Below are 26,961 nucleotides of genomic sequence, written 5' to 3' on the forward strand. Positions count from 1 at the left end.
TCACTTCTTCTTTTTCCTTTCTTCTTAGCTTATTTTTCTACATGGTATCAGCGCATTGAGGCTCAATCCACACGTTCATTCCACATGTTCCTACTTCCTTCTATCTGCACTTGCAATAGTAATTGTGCTATGGTGTTCATGCTACAGTGGTCTGGGCTTCGTTCCAGATTTTGTGCCAACCATTTTTTTTTCTAATCAATCTGGTTTTGTATTCATGTATCATTTGATAGAGTGGAATAGCAGAATAGAATTCATGTAGTGGAATCTAATTAATTGGGATAAGGCTTTAGATGATGATGATGATCCCACAGTTTGGTCAGCAAACACTTTCTCCATGTATATGGTGAGGACAGGGCTTCATGGGACTTACATGAAGTATGCATAATTATAGCATTTCTCATCATTACAGATGCATTGAGGTATTTCTATTGGAGTTTATACCTTTGCGCAGATTGTATGAATTATGGGATGGTTTCTGAATAGATAAGGAACTGTGTCATTTTTATTTCAGCAGGAATTTTTTTCTTGGTTGATTTTTCTCCCCTTTTCACCTTAAGCCTCTTTCATATACTTGCAATTGGAAAGGATGAAAAGTGAGAACCTGACTTCTCTTCTACCACAAGATGAACATCATTCAGACCCAGCTTTTCAAGGTTTACAAAGAGAGTTGTTGCAATTACACACGGTATATATGCACACACTATGCCAACCTAGCAAGTCATAATTACCTCCCTCAAGTCTCATAAATCACTCTCTTGCTTGCTTTTCCACAGGCAAATGAACAATTGGGGAGCATATTTCCTTTATTTAATGAATTTTCAGGCAGTGGAAATGCCTCAACATTGGTATTTATTCTTTTTGAACTCCTTTTAAGAAATTGTTGCATGTCTCCTTGCGAAGGTCCTCTGATTTGCAAATCTATCTTGTACTATAATTCACCACCAATTTGAAAATTATGGTGACTCATCTCATCACACATGTCATCATGTATGGCAATCCACATCACTTAATTGTAACACTATGGATGGAGCATATCTCAAAAGCCACAATGATCAAGCAATCCTAATCACCACTTCAAGGCTGTGAAATTGATGGGTAGGTTTTTAAAAGTCAGTGGTTCAAATTCGAAGGGAAAAAAATTAGATGGAAACTTTTATGCCATTAGTTTTATCTTTTGGATTTGTGTGATTTATTTTAGAACTTCAAATAATGAATTGGTATTTGATACCTTGTAACGCCCTGAAAATCGGGGGTCGAGTAGGAGCCCAACTCCCGAGTCTCAAAACATCACTTATGCAACATATATGATGATGATTAAATGTTGTCTGTATTGGTGCATTAAACATAAGTGGGATTATACCAAATTAGTATATCATACTCTAGAGGCAGTTAAATAACGCAAGCGGTAGACTGAGAGATGTATATAAGCATATATGGAATGTATAGACCATTGCCGGTCTCCAGAATATGAATACATTGCCAGGTCAAATAATTACATGTATTAGTCCAAAATACAAAATATCAAAGATAGTCCAACTACAAATGATAAACCCTGTAGCCCCCGTTGATCAAGACGGTCTAAGTAAACCCGCCTGATAACTGCATGAAAAAGAACTCCTCCTCATCGTCATAGAAGTCAGGCTCCGCATCATATGTTGCGTCGCCATTTGCAACTAAGAAAAAGTCTGGTTGGTGTTTAAAACACCATCCTAGAACATGGGAGTGAGTGATCAACTCAGTGGAGCTATAAGGCAAAGGTTAACATGTTATTAATTCAATCAAGCAGAAATGATAAAGCAATACAACAATCAAGCCCTAAATACTCTTGTTAATGCAAAGATGGTATGATATGATGCATGCCCTTGCCTGCACTCCCTCTGTGAACTTCATCTCACAGTCGCGGCATGCACCACTCCAGACACATACTACTTCCTCGCTAAAGCACCGTGCAAGGCAATGTTATGATCATTTTAACCAAGTTCTTACTTAGGTTTATTCATACAGCAGGGTTGGGAAGCTAAGGTACCTCCCTTATATCAATTCCCAAACAATGATCTATTCTAGGGTCGTTAGTCCTAGTAAATCTCATACGATGTTGCGGTTCTAGATCACTACAAAGGGCTTGTCACCTGATCAGTATAGGCTTAGTTTATACTCTAGTTGCTACGGAAAAACTCGTTGCCTCAACGCAGTCTCAGAGTATGCTTGAGGTCACTACAAAGGGCTTTCCACCTGATCAGTGTAGGCCGACAGCTTAAATACAGTATCCCATACCACCGTATTTGGCTCACGAGGCGGTGTTGCTCACTTGTCATTACGGGAAGGTGTAAGTGCTATGGTCTCATGCTCTTTTGATTGTCAAATTTTGTTGTGCCAAAACCTCTATCCGTGTCTTGTGTTTGTATGTTGATATGTATATGATTAAGACACTGCATCACAATAGTTCAAGACTTGTATGGTGCTGTGCTTCAAGAAATGTAAAGTCATGTACTTTAAGCATCTATGTTCAGAGCTACATCGGTAAGAAAAGTACATTTTAAGACTCAAGTACATTTCAAGACTCAAGTACAACTCAAGATGAAGTTTAATTTTCAGCTTTAGAAAATCTCAAGATCAAGCTACATCAAGTAGATATCTTAAGCTTCATAAGTTCAAAGGTTAACCATTATCTGAAAAGAATGAAGTTCAATGTTCATACTTAATGATCCAGGTATGATGACCTTAGATTGACCTTAGGGTAAGTCATTTTGTATACATAATTCAAAATGAATCTATTTATATGAATTGGTCTATTCTAAGACTAGTCCTAGACCTTGTTCGACTAATCCTAGCACTGGTTCGACCAGTCCAAGAAATTCCACGACCAGTCCTAAGTTGTTGAAGATTTTCAGAATTTTTTGGTTACTCTATGACTAGTCATGGAGACTGTTCGACTGGTTGTAGGGAGGTCACGACTCGACCTTCGACCAGTCCTAGAACTACGACTCAAAACTCCAGCAACTAAGCCTGGTTGTCTACGACTAGTCCTAGGTTAGCTACAACCGGTCGTAGGTGGTCCATGATCAGTCGTAAACTCCCTAGGACCAGTCGTAGAATTGTTTTCAAAGATCGGGCATAAAAATTTAAAATGCCGTTAAAGCTATGACCAGTCGAAGGGTTCCTAAGACCAATCATAGATGTGATCTTTTCATCTATAAATTGAACACAAATTTCAGAGTTTTATATCGATTAATTTCAAGAAAATTCGAGCCTCCACTCTGAGATAAGTTTGTTCATTTTAAGCTATGTTGTGCATATTTAATATTATTTTTATTAGCTTTTCTTATTTGATTTTATTCCTATATTCCAATCTTATTTGAAAAGAGGAATTGTTATATTCTTTCTTCTTGGAATCAAAATCAAATAGAGCTAAGCCCATTTGATTTAATTTAAAATCAATTAAAACTTAGAAACATTGTAAATTGAGTATTGGACATTGAACGTTGATTTGAACATCTACTCCGATTGGTTCTACCGGGCTACTACAAAAAGGAGAAATCCAGGTATTTTACTTTTATGTAATTTACATTCTTTTGGTTTTTGTTTGAGATTCGCTAGAAAAATCTCATTGTGTGGTTATCTAAGGAGAGCCAGAAAACTCAGAAAGTGTGGGTTTTTGGATTGTGTAAGCCCAAGTTAAAAAGACACAATAATGAAGGTTTTAAGTGAACCTGTGAAACCTATTTTATTAGTGAACACTAATATCCCCTGTGTGAGGATATTAGGAGTGGAGTAGCATTTTGTGTGGCTGTTGTTGAACAGTTGGTGTACACACAGGCGAACCACTATAATTCTTTGTCTTGTGGTTTGAATGCTTGCTTAAGTTTTATATCTTTTATCATTCAGATTTGTGGAATGTATGTGTGGATGTGAATGTTGTAAAATTTACATTTCAAGCATAGTGGGAATGTTGTAATTATTTAGATTTAAATTCCTGCAATTTATTTCAGTTCCTTGCTATTTATTTATTCCTCTTCGGTTTAAGTTTTTGATACAAAGGACGTTCTAGAAATAAGGTTGTCCTGCCATAAACCCTTGGTTTTTATGGTGTAAGGTTGTCCTTAGAACTGAATTCGTATCAACCTCTCAATTGTTGTTTATTGAGGTTGCTTTTATTTCAGCATTGTGAATTGATTTATTTTATTTGGTTATCATATTCTTTTATTCTGCTGTTAAAGTTTTATTTTGGCATCGTCCTATTCACCCCCCCTTTAGGACGTATAGCTAGGCCATTTCAAGTGGTATCAGAGCCTAAAAGCTCGCTCTTATTGCTTTTTATTTGGATTTATTTCTTGAGCTAACGATCTAAGTTATTTAAAAGATATCAAATTTTGATAGCCTATCAGTCACTAGGCCCCCACCCTTTGATGGCTCCAACTATGCCTATTGGAAAGCCGGAATGAGGATCTTCCTCAAATCAATGGATGAGAGTGTGTGGCAAGCCACAGTGACTGAATGGAACCCACCTACCACTAAAGTGACTGGTATCGATGGTTCAAAATCAATGAGAGTAACACCATATTTCTTATGGACCACTCTTCAGAAAAATGAGAATACTGGCAATGCAAAAGCACTAAATGCAATCACTTACGCATTATCACCGGATGAATTCAAAAGAATTATATCCTACGATACTGCAAAGCAAGCCTGGGATATATTAGAAATAACACACGAGGGTACATCAATTGTAAAAAAATCTAAACTCCAACTCCTCACAACCAAATTTGAAGAAATTCATATGGAGGAAAATGAAATGTTTATGGACTTTTACACAAGATTAAATGACATTGTAAACTCAATGTGGGTTCTTAGCGATAAAATCCTAAAAAGTAAAGTGTGTGTAAAGATACTACGCTCACTTCCTGAACGGTTCAACTCTAAGGTAACCGCGATCCAAGAACTTCGTGATACGGACAATATGAGGGTAGAAGAACTAGTTGGTTCTTTACAAACCTATGAGTTAAATTTTAAAGCTCCTAAAAGTAAATCTATTGCTCGTAAATCTTCTTCTCAAGAAAACTCTGATTCTGAAGATGATATGGATCTTTTAGCGAAAAAGTTTTACAAGATTTTCAAGAGTAAAAAGAGGGTTGATTTTCAAAAATCAAATGATAAGAAAAGATCAAAACTTAAATCTAAAACTTGAAAATCTTTGAAAGATAGTCAATGTTACAACTGCTAAGAATATGGGCATTTAGCAAACAAATGTCCTAAAAAGGACAAACCCAAAAAGAAGGGTATATTGGCTACTTGGGATGAATCATCTGATTCTGAAGCTTCTTCTGAGTCAGAAGATTTTGAAACCGAGTCGGGCAGTGAAGTTAAAGCCCTTATGACTCTAGCCAAATTCACTTTTTCAGATCATGATGATTCAACTAGCGAAGAAAATCTGAATAGTAATTATGAAAATGAAGATGATCTTCAAGACGTTTACAATGCCTTATACAAGGAAAGTTGTAAAATTGTTGTCAAACTTAAACTTCAAAAAGAAAAGTTTTTTAAACTTAAAGAATGTTTTGAATCTCTTGTTTTAGAAAAATCCCAAATTTCAAATTGTTTTGAAAAATCAAAATGCGATTTAGAATTCAAAACCTCCCTAATTGAAAATCTGAAATCTGAAAATGAGAAACTTAAAACTGAAGTATCTTCTCTTCTGAGTTTAAAGGATACATGGAAGTATGCCCAAGGAGATCCAAAGTTAGAAAAACTTTTATCCGGATCTAGAAAATGTGACGACAGATCCGAGTTGGGCTACGATAAAAATGTTCCTCCTAAACAAAAGTATACTCCTCCTAAGTTTGTGAAAGGAGAGTCTTCTAACTCAAAAGGAAAAAATACTAGTCAAGGTTTTTCTAAAAATACAAAAGCTTTTTAAAAACTTAAAAGCAGTTATGTCAACTTCAAAAATCAGAATAGAAACCCACTAGCTGAAAAGATAGTTGATTTACTCAAGGAGCTCTTAAAATCTAACTCAGTAGGTCATTCTTATAACAACAGACAGAAGAAGACCAACTATACTCCTAAACCCAAAACAGTTATGAAATGGGTTCCTAAGGTTACCTGCTTGGTTGCCCACATTGCTTTCAAAGCTACAAGTTATTCAAAGTGGTACTTAGATAGTGGATGCTCCAGGCATATGACAGGCGACAAGACTTTATTCACCAATCTTAAAGATATGACTGATGGGTCAGTTACTTTTGGTGATGGAAGCAATTACAAGGTAATTGGCCAAGGTACGGTTCAACTCTATAATCTTCCCTTATTTAAGAACGTTTTATTTGTTGAGGGGCTAAAACATAACCTGTTAAGCATATCCCAAATATGCGATAACAACCATAGTGTGAAATTTTTCAATCAAGGTTGTGAAATCATAAACAAAATGGGTTCTGTAATATTAACTGGTCGCAGAACTTCTGAAAACTGGTATATTGTAAGCGATGGTAGCTCATCTAATCAACAATGTTACATGGTCCATACCGATGAAACATAATTATGGCATAAACGACTTGGACATGTACACTACCGAAATTTATACAGATTGAGCAAAGGAGAACTAATAAGAGGTCTACCTAAATTACAAAAAGTAGACAAAATATGTGGTGAATACCAGTATGGCAAGCAAACAAGGAGCGCTCATAAAAAGGTGAACTCTAATGCCACATTAAGACCACTCGAGCTACTCCACATGGATCTTATAGGACCTATAAGGACGGAGAGTCAAGGTGGCAAAAAATACATCTTGGTAATAGTGGATGATTATACCAGATTCACTTGGGTTACATTTTTAAGGGACAAATCAGAAACCCTTGATGAAGTGAAAAAGATCATTAAACGAATCCAAGCTGGAAAAAGTTCTCAAGTTTGTAAGGTCCGTAGTGACCATGGATCTGAGTTTGAGAATAACAATTTCGAAAAGTTTTGTAGCGATCAGGGAATATCGCATGAATTCTCTGCGCCCAAAACACCACAACAAAATGGAATTGTGGAGAGGAAAATAGAGTGCTTCAAGAAATGGGAAACGTAATGTTAAATAGTATGAAGCTCCCTAGAAATCTTTGAGCTGAGCAGTGAATGCCGCTTGCTATATTATTAACCGGGTTTATACTTGTAAATCTAATAATAAAATAGCTTACGAACTTTGGTTTGATAAGAAGCCTACTGTCAAATACTTTCGAGTTTTTGGTAGCAAGTGCTATATTTTACGTGACTGTGAAAATTTAGAAAAGTTTGACACTAAGAGTGATGAAGGGATCTTTTTAGGATACTCTTTAAACAGTCGTGCATATCGTGTACTGAACAACAGGACCGGTGTGATTCCAGAGTCTATTAATGTGGTCATTGATGATCAATTGAATACACCTGTCCCAAGTTCAGATAATGATGAAGTTCTTTTAATTGACAAACCAGATACTTCATCAAATCAAGAAAACTCTGAACTGAGGACTGTCAAAGATCATCCAACCACTCAAATTCTTGGAAACCCTCTCACTGGTGTATGCACTCGTAGACAATTAGAAGACATATGTAATTACGTGTGCTTTACTTCCCAGATAGAACCGGTGAACGTAAAAGAAGCTCTTTCTAACGAAAACTGGATAGTTGCCATGCAGGAAGAATTTAATCAATTTGTTCGTAATGATGTCTGGTATCTCGTTCCTAGACCTAACGATAAACATATTATAGGAACAAAGTGGATTTTCAAAAATAAGTCTGATGAACTTGGAAATATAATTCAAAACAAGGCAAGACTGGTTGTACAAGGGTACACTCAAATTGAAGGTATCGATTACGATGAAACCTTTGCCCCAGTCGCTCGCCTTGAATCAATCAGACTTTTTATATCCATTGCATGCTATAGAAAATTTAAGATTTATCAAATGAATGTAAAGAGTGCTTTTTCGAATGGCGATTTACATGAAGAGGTATATGTTGAACAACCTATAGGGTTTGAAGACCTTAGGTTTACTGATCATGTATACCATCTTAAAAGGCTCTCTATGGTCTAAAACAAGCCCCAAAGCATGGTATGAGAAATTGACGAAGTTTTTACTCAGTCATAATTTTCAAATGGGCAGTGTAGAAAGATGCTTTTTGTTAAGAAACACAATAATGATGTTTTAATGGTTCAGATCTATGTTGATGATATTATTTATGGATCAACTTGTACTAATATGACTATTGAGTTTGTAGATTTAATGAAATCTAAGTTTGAGATGAGCATGGTTGGGGAATTACATTATTTCCTAGGGTTGCAAGTAAAACAACAACCTGTTGGAGTTTTTATTTCTCAAACCCAGTATGCTTTGAACTTGATTAAAAGGTTCGGATTTGAGAATGGTAAGAATTTTGATACTCCCATAAGTACATCTTTAAGACTCTCAAAAGACTCTATAGGTAAAGATGTAGATCCTAAATTGTATCGTAGCATGATTGGCATTTGCTTTATTTAACTGCTAGTGGACCTGATATAGCTTTTAGTGTTGATATTTGTGCAAGATATCAGTCTAATCCTAAAGAATCTCATTTAACTGCAGTTAAGAGGATTATTAGATATGTTGCAAGTTCTATGCATTTGGGTCTTTGGTATCCATATGATACTAGTGTCCAGTTGGTTGGGTACTCAGATGCTGATTGGGCTGGTAATATTGATGATAGAAAATCAACCAGTGGTGGTTGTTTTTATATTGGAAATTGCTTGGTTTATTGGTTTAGCAAGAGGTAAAGTTCTATATCGCTCTCAACTGCTGAGGCTGAATACATTGCAGCTGGAAATGCATGTACTCAGCATGTTTGGATGAAACATATGTTATGCGATTATGGAATTACACAGGACTCAGTGGTTTTATATTGAAATAATTCCAGTGCAATAAATATTTCTAAAAACCCAATCCAGCATTCACGTACCAAGCACATTGACATTAGGTATCATTACATTCGTGAATTAGTGGAAGAAAAAATAATATCTTTGGAATATATTCCTACCGAGACTCAACTTGAGGATATTTTCACTAAACCTTTTGACAAAAGTAGGTTTAATAAATTAAAGTTTGATCTTGGTACGTACAATTTAAATTGAATATTCTTGTATTATTGTATCATATTATATATATGTTTATTTATCTTTTTGGTTGAATTTTAAAATTGTTGTAAAATGTAATACTTGACCAGTCGTGAGTATACACGACCAGTCTTGGTACGACCGGTTGTGTATATCCACAACCAGTCGTAGAACTCGTGAAATCACTTTAACTTGGAGAAAAGCTTCTTCTTCTTCATTTCCATTTCACTCTCCAACGAGCCTAAGCTCGACTGGTCGAACCCACCAACATTTTCCTTCAAGGTTAGTCGTTCTTTTGCATTTTTCTTGTAGAATCTTACTTATTGTATCTCATTTTTCACTCTTGTGCACCTTATTTGGTCTTTCAGTGTAAGATTGTGGTTCTTCTTTTCAAAAATCTGATCTATCAAAATCCATTCCATATTTTTTGAATCTAGTTGTTTTCTTGTATCTGGTATTGCAAATGGATCCCAAAGGGAAAAAGAAACCTTCCCGTGGTCCATCTTCTTCTAGATTAACTCCTATCACACAACGCTATCTTTGATCTCCTGAAAATGATCCATCCGATGTACGGGATTTGCATATGCGCAATGTCATCGTTGAACGTCCAGTTGATCTTAACCACATTGGTCAATTTGGTATCCTACCTCTACTCCAATCTATAGGTTGGGATAACATCTTACATTGGGGTGGGCCTGCATACCAGTCTATTGCTCAGTCCATATTAGCATGCATTTCTGATTTTTCATATGAGAATTTAACGTTTAAAATTGATACTAGAAAAGGTCTATTTGAAGTAGATCGACATTTAATAGCTGGTCTTATGGATATCCCTGTTAATGATGAGGGTATTTCCATTCATACATTATTTGAAAAACCCTCTGAATTAGAAAAATAGATGCTCACTAGAGATTTATGCAATATGGAAGTGCAATGGACCCATAAAGGAAATGTGCTCCCCTGAGGGTATTTGTTACCTAGATACAAGGTTGTTTATAGAATCTTTATCTCAAATTTGTCCACGGTCTGACAACAAAACAGAGCTAACTGCCTTTATGGTTCGTGTTTTGCATTGTGTCATTACTGGTGTAAAGATCTGTCTACCTTCTTTAATTTGTCATTCCATCATTCAGTTTTGAATCCATCCTGGTCATAGTGATCTTCCATTTACCTATCTTATGACTGTTTTAGTTACTCACATGCTCGTGGCTATGCCTGTTGGAGAGGCCTCTATTCATCATCTTATTTTTAACAATACAAATATTAACAAGATGAAATTGGGATTGGCTCCTAGCCAAGTGGATGTTGGAGGTAGTAGTACTGAAGCTGGGATTGAAGCGGAAGATGTTGGCAATCTTCCTGATGATGTTGATATGAATGATATTTTCGATAAACTTGATTCAGATTCTGGAAATGATCTTGACTATGAGCCATCTGAGTTTGATGCTTGTCTTCGTGTTGTAGAGGAGAAGGTAGAGAATATGAATGTTGCCCATGATCTTCAGTTAAATATATGCGCAAGTATTTTAGGTGCTTGAAGAAGGGGATGCATAAACTTTATCCTACCATTCCTACTCCATCTTCAGGATCTGATTGAGAGATTTTATTTCTTGGTCTGTATTAACTTTCATACTTATGTTGGATTGTGCACTTTAGTTGGTTTGCTGACTTTTTAGTTAAACTGGTAAATGGATTGTGATCTTTTACTTGCTTATATATTGTCGATTAAATCCATCTGTTACTCCATCTTTTAATCCTTTACATTGTTTCTTCCTTTGTCATTTTGTGACAAAAAGGGGGAGAAGGCTTTTTGAAGCTATTTTGGAAGCTTTTGGTTTGATTGCTTATGGATATGAATGGTACTATAATATGTATAGCAATCATTATATATATGCTGCTACTCAGGGGTAGTAAGTATAGATGAATGTTGTGTACTTGCTAGTTTATGACAACTGGTGCATGATTCTTTATTATGCATGTGGTGCTTCTATTATTTTTATATGAGTGTGTTTTGTCACAAATTTGACAAAGGGAGAGATTGTAAATACTATGGTCTCATGCTCCTTTGATTGTCAAATTTTGTTATGCCAAAACCTCTATCTGTGTCTTGTGTTTGTATGTTGATATGTATATAATCAAGACACTGCATCACAATGGTTCAAGACTTGTATGGTGCTCTGCTTCAAGAAATGTAAAGTCAGGTACTTTAAGCATCTATGTTCAGAGCTACATCGATAAGAAAAGTACATTTCAAGACTCAAGTACATTTCAAGACTCAAGTACAACTCAAGATGAAGTTTAATTTCAAGATTTAGAAGATCTCAAGATTAAGCTACATCAAGTAGAGATCTAAAGCTTCATAAGTTCAAAGGTCAACCATTATCTGAAAAGAATGAAGTTCAATGTTCATACTTAATGATCTAGGTATGATAGACCTTAGATTGACCTTAGGAATGAAGTTCAAGTCATTTTGTATACATAATTCAAAATGAATCTATTTATATGAATTGGTCTGTTCTAAGACTAGTCCTGGACCTTGTTCGACTAGTCCTAGCACTGGTTCGACCAATCCAAGAAATTCCACGACCAATCCTAAGTTGTTGAAGATTTTCAGAATTTTTTAGTTACTCTACGACCAGTCCTGGAGACTGTTCGACCGGTCGTAGGGAGGTCACGACTTGACCTTCGACCAGTCCTAGAACTACGACTCAAACTCCAGCAACCAAGCCTAATTGTCTATGACCAGTCCTGGGTCAGCTACGACTGGTCGTAGGTGGTCCACGACTAGTTGTAGACTCCCTAAGACCAGTTGTAGAACTGTTTTAAAAAATCGCGCTTAAAAATTTAAAATGCCGTTGAAGCTACGACCAGTCAAAGAGTTCCTAAGACCAGTCATAGATGTGATCTTTTTATCTATAAATTGAACACGAATTTCAGAGTTTTATATCTATGAATTTTAAGAAAATTCGAGCCTCTACTCCGAGATAAGTTTGTTCATTTTAAGTTACGTTGTGCATATTTAATATTATTTTTGTTAGCTTTTCTTATTTGATTTTATTCCTATATTCCAATCTTATTTGAAAAGAGGAATTGCTGTATTCCTTCTTCTTAGAATCAAAATCAAATAGAGCTAAGCCCATTTGATTTAATTTAAAATCAATTAAAACTTAGAAACATTGTAAAGTGAGTATTGGACATTGAACGTTGATTCGAACATCTACTCTGATTGGTTCTACCGGGCTACTACAAAAAGTAGAAATCCAGGTTTTTACTTTTATGTAATTTACATTCTTTTGGTTTTTATTTAAGATTCGCTAGAAAAATCTCATTGTGTGGTTTTCTAAGGAGAGCCAAAAAACTCAGAAAGTGTGGGTTTTTAGATTGTGTATGCCGAAGTTAAAAAGACACAATTGTGAAAGTTTTAGGTGAACCTGTGAAACCTATTTTATTAGTGAACACTAATATCCCTTGTGTGAAGATATTAGGAGTGGAGTAGCATTCTGTGTGGCTGTTGTTGAACAGTTGGTGTACACCTAGGCGAACCACTATAATTCTTTGTCTTGTGGTTTGAATGCTTGCTGAAGTTTTATATCTTTTATTATTCAGATTTGTGGAATGTATGTGTGGATGTGAATGTTGTAAAATTTACATTTCAAGTATAGTGGGAATGTTGTAATAATTTAGATTTAAATTTCTGCAATTTATTTCAATTCCTTGCTATTTATTTATTCCTCTCCGGTTTGAGTTTTTGATACAAAGGACATTCTAGAAATAAGGTTGTCCTGCCATAAACCCTTGGTTTTTATGGTGTAAGGTTGTCCTTAGAACTGAATTCGTATCAACCTCTCAATTGTTGTTTATTGAGGTTGCTTTTATTTCAGCATTGTGAATTGATTTATTTTATTTGGTTATCATATTCTTTTATTCTGCTGGTAACGTTTTATTTTGGCATTGTCCTATTCACCCCCCCTTTAGGACGTATAGCTATGCCATTTCAGGAGGCTCGTCGCCCCAGCGTAGGCCGACAGCTCGGCCACAATGTCCCATACCACCATGTCCAGCTCATGAGTCTTAACGGATTGAGGTATCAAAGTTAAACGGGTTTTTCACTTGTGAGTTTGGTGCCTTAGATTTAAGCAGTAACGCCCATACATGGTGAACATACATCAGGCTAATCGGGTTACTTGACAAGCTCGACTGGTACGAGTATACGTCGAGCCGATTGACATGGAGTGCATAAGTACTCTGCGTGACCTAACCACTATCGACTAGCAGCGTACGACTCGAATTCCTCGAACATGTTTGGTGTGGCGAAACAACCTCGGCTGCCAAACTAGGACGTGTTACCGATTGCCTAGACTATTTCATAGTCCCAACCATACTCGATTCCAACAAGTAATCACATGAAGTAGTAAATACAGTATTGAACAATTAATTCAGATCCTACAACCATTTAGCATTTTATGAAATACAGCATAACCATGGATTCCCACATACGCATTCCATAAGTAAAACAGACAATATAGTGCAGGTTGCATGGACAGATTTATACACATAGTTAAGGTAGTTGAGAATCTTATCTCGACACTCGTATAAAGTATAATGCACCAAATACTTACTCATACCGACATTTTTACAAACACTTAGACTGCACATATCAACATACATAACATATGTTGATTATAACATATACTTGGACAGATCCTTCCAACAAGGAGTTGTCACATACACAACAATCATGTATTTTCATTCCATAGACACGGCAGGCACAAATCATAATCCCATATTCATTCAGTCATTTCAACAAACACTTAGACTACACACTATAAGATACATGACGTATGTTGGCTATAACATGTATTAGGGTAAATCCTTTCACCAAGGGGCTGTCGCACATACTACAACCCTATATCCACGACGGATAATCATGTCAAACATGAGTCCAAATTCTATATGCATTCAATCATTTCAACTAACACATGGAGTACACTACACTCAACATAGTTCATATATGTGTAAAGTGTGGGAAACATCGTATCTAAGCATGTGATAGCATTCAAGTTAGACATAAATCATTAACTGACATTGAAAGCCTTGAAAACCATAACCTAAACATTTATAGTCCGCACCTTTTGCCGGTAGACTCGTAACGAACTCAGTTTAAACACTAAGCCTTTGTCTATGGCACAACGACAACCTATAGCATGAAATAAGTTAGTTATTTCATCCAATACACCGTTTGAAAACCTAAAACAGATTAGGGTTAGGATTTCTTACCTAAGAACTGAACCAAAATCGCCGGTATCGCGACACGGCAGCAGTGTTTCGATACTTAGAGCGGCAGGGAACGATCTCTGTAGTAAAACCCTAACTTCCCTCACACTTTCTCTCTCTTTCCTTCTCTTTCTTTTCTCTTCTCTCACTTAGGTTAGCAAATTCATATGGAGTGAGAGAGAGAGAGAGGGGGTTTTAAGCCTTTATATAGGCCTAGGACTGATGGAAATGGCCCCAGGGCCAAGGTATACTTAGGTTATATCCAAAAGGGCGTCTGTTTCAGTTCAATGGAGCACTTCTGGTGGCCTCCCTTTAGCATGCGGTCGGACTGAAGTTCCCTGATATTAGATCTAGGTCAGCTGAATTTTCGGTCCGATTGGATTTATAGATCGACCGTGGCAGACCAGTTTTAGTTCAACGGTCACCAGTACTCGATCAGGGCCACAAGTGCACCGACATGATTTGAAAATTTTTCCTGATCCGAGGGTGTAATTGGGTCAGATTTTGACGGTCTGAATATTTAGATTTGGCCTGCAAGTGAACGACTCAATTCACTTAAATCTGGGTTCGTTTTCTAAAGATATTCGCGTTTCTCACACACCGCTCCAGGCTCAAGTTATGCGTTTCTAGACACTGTTAGAACTTGATTTTCGAGATGGTTATCAAGCCCAAAAAAGTGGTCATATTCATATAGTTTCGCGGTCATAAGACTTTCGACGCATGGTTCAGGTCGGATACAGAGTTTCAAGGTGCTCCCGAGAGTAACCGGGTCTAGAGATTGATTCTAGATTTCAGGGTAAAGTAGCGACAATGATTCTACACGTTTTATGTCTTGTAGATCATATTTAAAGTGATTAGTGCTAATTTTACAGGTACTCTAGTGTAGCACTAGCTAATTCTCGTCTAATTTCTAAAAGATTTGGTCCTGAGTGATTTCTGCCTGAGGTGATACTCGGGTCCTTGTACGAATTTTTCCGAGATGTTACATACCTTAATAGGTGCCCGGCATACCTTTAACTGGCAAGAGTGCCCATCCCCATTCAAGGCCTATGATGGTATGGGTACAGTTCCCATTGGTGGGTATGGGCAACACCTGCACCTAGCCCGTTGGCGACCCCTACCACAAAATTGTTGGGTTGATTAATGAAATCGATAAAGAATGTTTGGATCAATTGAAGCTGTTTGAAGCATTGATATGGTTCCATACTTGTCATCTGATCAACTTGGAGTTAATAAGTGATCTGGATATTTAATCTAAAGTTGGATGGTCTGATCTTATGTACCTGGATGCATCATCTAATGTTATGGATGAATCTCTCAACCTCCCTGACAAGCGGTAGCAATTGTAGATCTTTTTAATGCCTTTTTCTTAAGGCCCTTCTTTTTAAGGATCCTGCCCTACCATGCATGACTTCCCATTCATATGATGCATGGCATGTTTCTTCTTTAATGACTCAAATGGGGTCGCATTGGCATGCTCCAGACCACCTTTTTTCCCCCTTGTTCTTGTTTGACACAGGTTTCAGTTTCTGACTGATTGGCAGGCTTCCTATACTTGAATTTTGTTTGAATTGATTTAACTGTCCATCTGGTTTTCTTGCAGTTAAAGCATTTAAAATTATAATATAGGGCCAATAGATGTAATGGAATTCAAATGGCATGTGACAAATAATGTTATTTGGGATCCAAATGGCATGTGACAAATAATGTTATTTGAAATTTTTGCGATGTTATTGAGGCAAGTATAATTAATGATATTGTCATGATAATATTGCAAGATTTTGGGATTATCCATAGCTTTTGAAATATCATGATTTTATTTATCTTGACATTAAGGACCTGAGAAACGTTATTTCTCATTAAACTCACATTTGGTTTTGTTAGGAAATTTATGGAAACACTATTTTACTCTTTCTCCCATCCAGAGATGCTTTCGTGAAGGAGATTAAGGGGTTACCTTCAACTCGATCTATCAGTGATATTCCTCCAGAATTGCAAGTGTTGATTTGAATGGGCCTGCAAGATCAACATCCGCACCAAGCTCTACTCTCAATTCGAAGGTAAAAATGTTGGCATCTTTACTCTGCACTTTATGGCCTAGCTAGAATGTAAAATCAAGTTCATTCTTGACAATATTTTTCTCTTTAAAATATCAGTTTTGTGGGTAATGATTGTGGTCAATATTGTTTAGTTAGTTTTTACAACTGTCTGGAAACTCTAAATCATCTTCACCCACCAATATCTCACAGCATGAAGGCCTGAAGTATGTTTTCTGCCATCCTGGTTTACACTTTTCCCTCCTCTTTTCCTCACAGAGCCTTATTGGTCTTTTATGATATTCCTGAATCTCAATTCATGTACAAACTTGCATCCAGGTAGTTACCGAATGTTCTAATTGTAGGTAGCTGACATGGAGACTCAGTGTTAGACACTACAAACCTTGAGAATCCAAATGCAAACATCTCTGCATGGGCTATATGTTATTGTTAGAACTCAGAAGATACAATCATCATCTCCATAGCCTTGTCCTAGCCATTTGTTGCATGATGTGAGATTATACATGCGTACATATAGAAAAAATGTTTCTAGTCAAATAGGAATTTGCCTAGAACTATGTAGTTAGAATGTGGATGGTGCCTGTAAATGAACAAGACCATGAACTTAGATTTTATCCTACTAGCTATTTCAATGTGTTTAGCACAGATGTGCAGCTTATGCCCAGGATGGGTATTGTTTTTTAAAAAAAGTTCTTTATACATAGATTGGAGGTAGGTGGGGGAAACATTTAGTACGTAAAATTATAATTAGGTTCTTTTGAAGCATAATCCTTCTTTCAAATTTAAGGCCTTGCACTGTTCTGGTTCTTAAAGTTTGCATTACTGCATCACCTTCTTCTCCTTCTTCTTTTTAAAATTTTTATACACATTTAAACCAAATCTGATGGCTACAAAGAAATTGTCTTAGTTCACTGATTATGTTACATACTTAGATTTCATTTCTTTCACATTCACAACAGGCTCTTGCAAAGACATTGACTGTGGATGAGCTTTTTTATATGAAAGAGCAATTTGCACTATTGGAGCCAAATAAGAATGGGTGCATCTCACTAGAAAACATTAGAATGGTTAGTTTCTTTCTGTAATATGTAGATTTCTTACTGGGCATGTCTACTGTTGGTTGTTAAGCTACAATGTTCAGTTACTGCTATTGATGATTACTAAATATCTTGGCCAGGCATTGGTGAAAAATGCAACAGATGCTATGAAGGAATCCCACATTCATGATTTTCTTGCTTTGGTATCTATTTTACTGTTGACTATCTGTAGTTATTCTTCAATTTCAAATGATTTTGTATGTTTTATAACTTTGTACCAATACTCCTTTCTTCTATAACAGTTGAATGCTCTTCAATATAGACAGATGGACTTTCAAGCATACAAAAACATAGTAAAAAAATGTAGGAGCAGTTTGATATTTATTATGTTTCACGACTTTCACATTTGTGTAAGGACAATGGATTTTCAATCTTTAAATCATCATCATTTTCATTGCCTTTTCATTTCCAAGAAGGTTTAACCCACCCACAACATAGATATATGCACTGAAACTTGTGCCAATAAAGGGTGTGCTCAAGTGGTACTGGGCAGATGTAAATTGCTGATACGTTCATCTATATAAGGTGCATTTGTTTTATGTAGCTTTTATTTATGAGAAATGATGAATGATGTTATTGTATTATATGATTAGGCTGTAGAAGGGGCAAGGATTGCTAGAGCTTCAAGGATTATTGGTGTTGATCTAAATGCAAATACATACATTGGTATGTATGTGCAGTCAACTTACCATCAACTTAGCATCTGAACATGTGGTCCATGTAATGTTGCAAGTGGTGCATCAATTTCTCTCACACACATTGTTGCTGAAAGGATCATTCCTAGGTAACTTGATTTACACACCCTGTGATGTTAGCAGCCCATAAGTGCTCAATTGGTCACTGTAGCAAAGGAATGTGCTGCCTATGGCGAAATCACAGAATCAAAAGTGTCTTTTTTCATAATGATTCCGAGAGTATGGCTGGATAATTTTTCACAAGATTATGAAAGTTTAAGTTATTCTTTCCTTATTTGATAAGTTATTTGGGGCTTTTTGTAAATTTGATTTTGCAATGAAACATCTTCAAACACATTATTAGCTTATGTTTTTCTTTCGATTAATCTCTATTTTGATGGAATGCAATAAACTTTTGCTAATTTATTTCCCTTGATCCTAAATTTCGTGTTTAGCAAGGTTTAAAATTGTTCCTAAAATTTCGTCTTAAAATCTGACCATTGGCAACATTAAGAACGGTTTAAAACCGTTCCTAAAATTCCGTTTCTAAAATTTGCCCATGAATTGTCTTTGCGACGCCGCATTTAGGAACGGTTTTAAACCGTTCCTAAATGACGAGTTTGGTGTCCCACTTGTACAGACTTCCAATTCATAGGTAAAAAGTTGAATGATAAAAATAAAAATAAAAATGTCCTAATCTAAGAGATTTTCTTTCTTTTATCTCCATTAAATGAAATACCAAGAGTAAGCCATGATGCAAGAATCTCTTTTGACTTGGTCCAATTTGTTACAATTGTTAGTTGTTTACAAGCCACAGATGGCATGGTTAGAAATCATCAAACCCAAATGCTACTTTAAATTATAAGCAATATAAAATAAGATTTATCAAATATATATTTTAAAATGGTGAGTAGACTTGTTTTGATTCTCTGCTCAATCTTAACTGACCATTTCCATGCCATTAATTGGGTGTTTAGGATCATCCAATTGGCATGATTTTTACACTAGCTGTACAAATAAATAAAATGTTATATGTGGTCTAATGTGTCATTTAAAAAAGCTTAGTAGATGTTGCTGACATTCCATGAAGGTGGGGATATCAGCAAAACCATACAAACACACGCACACATATCTAAGATGAGAATAGTTGTATAAATGATTTAATTATCACATTTTATAATGACCAAAATGCCCTTAGGATAGGGTGATATGTATATCATAATGATCATCTTTAACTGCTTTAGCTGTCAATAAACTAAACACCTCCAGAGGCTTGTTTGGCAAATATGAATTTTAAATTAGGTTGAATGGAGTGAATTTTAGAAATCAGTTTTGAAGTGTGGAAATGCAAAAAGAGCTTTTTTTAGGATTTTGATTTCTCTAAAATTCACATATCTCAAAAAATCATTGATGCCAGACGACCTAAAAGATTTATATCTCATGAACTTTTGGGCCACACTTGCTAGTGAAGAATGGATGGTGAGAAAAAGCTTTGGTGGTCTATATTCAAAGCACGAAGTGAGACTCGATGGATTAGTGGACCTTACGAATTTTCACGTGGGCCCACATAATGAACGGCGTGGATGCCATTCTCGTAGTCATATTAATTGCATGTCACTATCTTATTGTCAATGGCCTCTTATGGCTGTCTCAATGGACAATCGTGTCGATAATCTCTTCTTGCCGTTTTGTGCCTTCGGTCGCACGTGTAAGTATCCCATCTCAACATGACACTCTTATTGTCAACATGACAACCACGACCCATTGTTCGTCATATCCATGACCCTTCTCTTCAGATTTAGCGCGACCCTTCGGAATCAGCGCTACATGTACGATCCATAAACCACGACCCATTTAGCATGACAACCACGATCCATATAACATGAAAACTACGACCCATGAAAACTAAGACCCGTTATTCACATGGTGAGATCCACATGATGAATATCTTGAATGTTTCACCTATCTTCCACTCAGAAAAGCTGGTGATAAATATAAGCAGGCTTGAGAAGGCTAATCTCAAGCTTTGAACTCCATTGCATTCCCCACCTACAAACATGGCCAGTACAAGCACTTCTCCAACGTCTTCAAAGCTAGTGCTTGCATGGCTCCTTGTATTTCTCTCACTAACCCTACCTGTAACCTTGAAGATTCCGAAGCTCGGTATCATCCAAAGAACTTTCAACAGCTCTTACGACGCCCAATTTCTGGCTGCAGACGGCTTTGAAACGTTGTACTACACAAACGCTAAACCATTTTAACTACAGGCCTGAAAGTTACACAACTTTCCAACAATGATATGTAGTGAACTCCCGCTACTTGCGGCCCCAACGTTAGCGCTCCGATCTTCATTTACACCGGAGATGAGGCGGGGTTGTTTACTGATGTTGAAGCTGCTGACTTTTTAACTGATAACGCTCCACGCTACAAATCTCTTCTCGTGTATATAGAGGTGAGAATGGTTCCTAAGGGATGTTGTTACCATAGTTTAAAAATTGAAATGTCGCCCATCCACAATAACTCCTAGAAGATTGACAGCCACCCATCATCCAAGATTTATTTTTATTTTTTACACTGATAGAATGCTTTTTTAAAATTAAAAAAAAAAAATTTCTTTTATTTGTAATTAACAGCATCGATATTATGGAGCATCCATACCGTTTGGGTCAATGGAGGAAGCATTTCGGAATGCCAGCACTCTCGGATACTTCAGCTCGACCCAAGCTCTTGCCGACTATGCGGAGCTGATCATCAACCTAAAGAAGAACTTATCTGCAGAGAGTTGCCCGGTGATAGTCCTTGGAGGATCATACGGTGGAAGTAGGCCGCTACAAAACCATACCAATTAACAAAATACATTAATGGTGCGTTTGGATGATTGGTCAGACCAAATTTCAAGAATTCAATTGAAAAGTGGAATGGCCAAAATGGAAGAGTAGGTAACGTTTAAAAACTTACTGACTTGACTCAAGGATCAACCGGGAATTTTATTATTATTTATTATTTTTTTATTTTCAAAAAAGATGGGAGCACACCATATAAAACTTAGTTGATTGAAAATTCATTATACATCCAAACGGCGGGCACCATGAAAAAACAGCCGTCCATACGTAACATAATATATCCATATACAACATAAAAAACCATGAACATGATAAAGGACTAGACCTATATAGAGACCAGATAGCTTATCTCACTGGGTCACTAAGAACACAAGCCATAACTGCTCTTGACCCCGTAGATGTAAACATCAGGAACCATAGCTTCCACGAAGGGTAGCAACTTAAAAGCATCGCAGCTACTTGAATTGCTTTAAGATTCTTCGACAGGCAAGTCTAGCTGATCAAGACCTCGGGAAATATAAAGCCCCAAAACTTCCAACAAGACCAACATCAACCCCAGCTCCACGGCATCAACCCTTCAGCCACCAACCTTTTTATTTATTTTATTTTATTTTATTTTATTTTATTTTTTTGTGTTTTGACATTTTTTCCTTCTAGATCAGTATATATATCTATATATACATTCATAATCATTTTTGGGGCCCACCTAGATGTGGTTTGCAAATCCAGCCCATCCATTATGTGTGTCCCACTTGGATGAGGGTTCAAACCAAGTTTCAGCAGCATTCAAAACTCAGGTGGGCCCCACCAAGTGCTTTTATATGTTTTTGGCATGTCTTCACATGATTTTAGATGGTATGGCCCACCTGAGTTCCGTATATGGCTGATTTTTGGGATATCCCATAATTTAGAGGGTACCCATCAAATGCACGGTGTTGATGGTCGACACGCATCACGGTGGGGCCCACACAGCTCAACCTCATGGGAGCTTATCGTGAGGTCAAGCGCATAGTACCTTTTCCCTATATATATATATATATATATATATATATATATATATATATATACATACATATATATATACATACATACAAGGCACAACCCTCCATCTCTCTCAAGATTCAGTTTCTGATAGTTCTAGTTATATCTGCCTGAATTGTCTGCGAGTCCAACGTCGACAGGAGCTGAGGCATCGACATACCCCCATAAACAACATCGACAGGAACTGGGAATTTAACTCGGATTGAATTTTTGAGTTTGAGTCCATCACTATGCTAAGTCTTTCGTTTTGTGAGGATATTATGTCACATTTTTGTGTCCATGTTTCAGATTCCCTCCTTCGAATATCTCATTCGAGTCGTTTGGGAGTATGGAATTGGATTTTGAATTACGAATTCAGATTCTGGATTTCAAATCTGAATTTCGCATTAATTCAATTGTGTTTTGTAGCTTGGATTTTCAATTCCATGAAATTTAAAATTTATGTTTGGTAGTCTAATATTTGACTTGAGTGGGCTATTATGACAGTTGAAGAAAATTGAAAATTCAGAATTTTGCATCCCACTTTTTATCTTGGATTTTGATTTTGATTTTGATTTTTTTTTTTTGATTTTTTGATTTTTTTGAAGATTTTCAATCTAAGTTGGATTTGAAATCCATAATTTTGATAGGTGATGAACAATACTTGATTGAAAGTTGATGTAGAGCGGGTCGTGGACAGTTTCATGGCCAAGATGGATTAGAAAAGGCCTGATCGGAAACGAAAGTGATCCGGACTGTCAGGACCTTAAAATGGACGTATCTCGCAAACCGAAATAAGTTATCCGACGTGCCATATCTGATTTTGGGGTAGGACAAGCTACTTTAGCCACCCAACCCCATCTATGCCGTGCTGCACACGTCGAATTTGTGAAATACCATTAGATCGACGTTTGAATTCCTATTTTAATTTCATTTTTACTATTTATAGTAAGTTTCAGTTTCGGTATAACCCTTTATCCATTAGGCTTTGAAGTTGCGCCCAACATGAAAAGTGTTTAGAATAATTAGGAGAATCACATGGTTGCGTGAAGTAGGATACTATTTTTGGCCGAAAACCGTGATGACAAGTAGACATCACAACTGTCTATAAATAGTAAGTTTACTATTTATAATAAGCCATGATTTCTAAGAGTTTTAGCTGTAATTTAATTCCGAAGCTTCTTCCAAGGCTTAGTATCCCTATTTAAATAGTTGTAATCTCATTTATTTGAATCATCAATCAATTTATGAATTATTTAGAATTTATTTCTATTTTTTTACTCATGAGTTAGAGAAGTTTCTACGTGGAGTCCAGGGAAGCTCCTTGGATTCTGAGGAAGACGGTGCTGGATTCTGAGGAAGACGGTGCTCGACCTCATCACGTCCATCCTTAGTCTAAAGTGCAAGATTCCAAATCCTGAATGCTCAAAATATACATATGCTGGCAACTGACCCCCTTAATTGAATTGAATGATTGCAATTCATATAAATGGAGCACCCAAACGCACCTTAATTTAATCCATATATGTTGCCAAATGACCACCTTAATTGAATTGAATGATTGCAATTCATATAAATGGAGCACCCAAACGCACCATAATTATAGATTTATTTATTTGATGATGATAACCTTGCTTTTGCAGTGCTTGCGTCATGGTTTAGATTAAAATACCTGCACGTTGCAATTGGGGCAGTAGCATCATCAGCACCCATTCTCTACTTCGATGACATCACCCCAGAAAACGGATATTATTCGGTTGTAACTAAGGACTACAGAGTAAGCTATTCTGCAACGATATATCTCTCTTACGTAGAGTCTGATGTTAGTTTGGAATCATTTAAAAATGATAGTGGCACTCGTTTTTCAGACCATTCAAATTGTGTGGGTCCCTTTGTGGATGGGGTGGACTGTCCACTGACATTGCCAATAGCCGGACGGTGCTTTGTGGGCCCCACCATAAAGTAGGTCTTTTTTAATTTTATTTAATTTTATTTTTATTTTATTATTTTTTTATACCAATGATTTCCATCCATTTTTTTCTGCTCATTTTAAGGCATGAGACAATTAAGAGGTATACTGAAATCTAAGGTGGACCACACCACAGTAAACAATAGTGTTTGAACGCCTACCATTAAAACTTCCTGGGGGCCACAAAAGTTTTGGATATATATATATATATATATCTATATATATATATATATATCATCTCTACTGTTTTTCTGTGGTGTGGTTCATCTGAGATTTGGGTCTGTCTAATTTTTGAGTTCATGCTTGAAAATAATGATCCAAAATGAATGGTTGGTGTGAATAAAATACATATATCATTATGGGCCCACAAAAACGGGGTAGATTTCACACCGACATGGCAGTGGGCCCCACAAAGTTTTGGAGCGGCAAATTAGATAGATAGTATATTATTTTCTTGGGTTATGCCCGATAAGCAGCATGGGTCGGTGATTGATGGTCTGGATTTTGTATATCTGAGACTTATGTATGGTGAAAGAATCACCACCATGTTTTCAATGGTGCGAAAGGAACTGGTGATGGCTGATGCTCTTGACATTCGGCGCGATGTATGACTATCCAGATCCCATACCGTCCAAACTGTAGTGCAAGATGAGGATGTAGCATAGATAAGAAATCAGACTGATTGAGTGATCCTAACCATCCAATTATCCAATGTGGGAATAATTGTCAGGGAACCCACATCAGATCAACGGTCTAGATTGCCGAACATTTGCATAGGCTTGCAGAATAACAACTTGGCCATCTTTTTATTGTGGGTGCAGGAAGCTAGCGAGAGCTGCTACAATACCATAAGGCAGTCATGGTTTGAAATCGACACAATCGCCTCCCAATCCAATGGCCTTACTCTCTTGTCTCAAAAATTCAACACCTGCAGGAAAATTACAAGTATGGTTTCCCCATCCCACGCGTGTGTATAGATCCACGTGTACCACACCTCTAAACGAGGCAATGCAACACACGCGTGGCATCTGAACCGTCCATTAATCACATTGATCGGTAATCCTAACAATCTAAAACACTACTAACTAGTCACTTGTTATAAACATCTCCAATCCATGGTTCAGATGGTTAACATCATCTTAACATATACTCACAAGAAATCCAAGGTGGGACCCATTGAAAGAATTGTTAGGCATCTAACCTATTGATGGAATGATCATCTGATCAATGTGATTCCCAAGAGAGTCTTGGAATGAATGGACAGTCTAACTTAATAATCAAACACTCCATGTTAAGTAATGAGTAACTCTATCCCACCTCTTTCTGGCAGGTAATCTGGCTGATAAGTTATGGAGCTATCTAGCTGCGTATTTTGGAGTTTCGCTGTCAGCTCATCTAAACGGCTAGAGGTCGTCTTCTCTGGTGGTGGCAGCGGGATCTTCCATTCCGAAAGACTTTGATCGCTCTCCGACTTGCTCCCGCTTTCTTGCTATGGGAAATTTGGAAGGCCAGGCACGGAGCAAGATTTGAAGGCCGGAATATCTTAGCTTAAGGTACATTCGCAAAAGTCAAATGGTGGCTGATCTCGTCTCTCCCCTAGGTACAACCCTCTCTATTACAACCAGAACCCCCCTCCCTCTCGTTTCCCCCCAGTCGGCATCACCGCAGCTCCCTGCCCCATGGATGCTACACCGTGGGATGGATCAGGCCGATAGCAGGGTGTCATAAGTTAAATATTGACGGCTCAGCCCTCTCAAATCCAGGTGCAGCTGGAGGGGGCGGCATATGCAGGAACTATAGCGGAAACTTGATTTTTGCATTTGCCAGAGGGTATGGTATCATGTCCAATAGTGGGGCTGAAATTCGAGCAGTCCATGATGGTATGCGGCTCTGCTTAGAACACGGGCTGCGGCACGTTCTCATTGAATCAGACTCCAAGTGGGTGGTGGATTGCCTGCTGGGAAACTCCATTTGTGCATGGCAGTGGAAGTACTGGATAACTAGAATCAAAAGGCTCAGCTCACAAGGCTCTTTTCGCATCTCCCACATTTTCAGGGAAGCTAATGCTGTAGCAGATGGTCTAGCCAAAAAGGGTAGCCAATATCAATCTGACATCCATCTCACCGAAGTCTCGGCTCTCCCACGTATTGCCAAGGGTGCTTTTCTTCTAGTAAGGCTGGATTATGTTCTATTAGGAAAGATCCGTTATTAGGCTTAGCGTAGACTGCCCAGCCACGGACAGGGCTGCATCAACGTCCCCTTGTCCCTTTGTCTCCTTGGAATATTCAGTCTCATATGATAGGCTTTCGCTAGATCCTTTTTCTCTATGCGGAAGCCCGAATCATTGTAGATGATGTTGATGTAATGTTTCCGGCTTGATGAAATGAAATAGTTTTTTTTTTTTTTTTAAATGTTAAATAATGAGTATTCCTCAAAAAATTTAATATATATATATATATATATATATATATATATATATATATATATATATATATGTTTTCATCTTTGTTGAAATTTTAATCCCTTTGAACGACACCGAAGAGCTGAAAGACTACTTAGGAACTATATTTGTTTCAGTAGCTCAATACGATTATCCACCAAAATATCCAGTTAATGTGATATGTAACGCGATCGATGGAGCACCTCAAGGGATAGATATTCTCGATCGGATATTTGCAGCCGTTGTTGCCAGAGAAGGATGGTAGCCCTGCTATTCTGTCACTGAATCTGACTATGGAGGAACGATTAGACCATGGACATATCAGGTATATTCATCATATGGGCGATTATACGTTTTTGCATGTAGGTTTGAGTTGTGAGTTACTATTGTTTTTATCACAGTGATTGATTTGCGTACGCCCATTTTTCATTCTTGAGCTTTAAAATGGAATGATTATGTTTAATTGTTCTATTACCTTTTAATTGTACCA

General features: G+C 37.0%; 1 pseudogene; it reads left to right on the forward strand.

The window, feature by feature from the left end:
• The first annotated feature begins 20,146 nt into the window (after positions 1–20,146).
• The window catches only part of LOC131248278 (uncharacterized), a 50,143-nt pseudogene continuing 43,328 nt past the window's right edge, over positions 20,147–26,961 (forward strand).

Source organism: Magnolia sinica, chromosome 1 (assembly GCF_029962835.1).
Source record: "Magnolia sinica isolate HGM2019 chromosome 1, MsV1, whole genome shotgun sequence".
NCBI classification, from domain to species: Eukaryota; Viridiplantae; Streptophyta; class Magnoliopsida; order Magnoliales; family Magnoliaceae; genus Magnolia; species Magnolia sinica.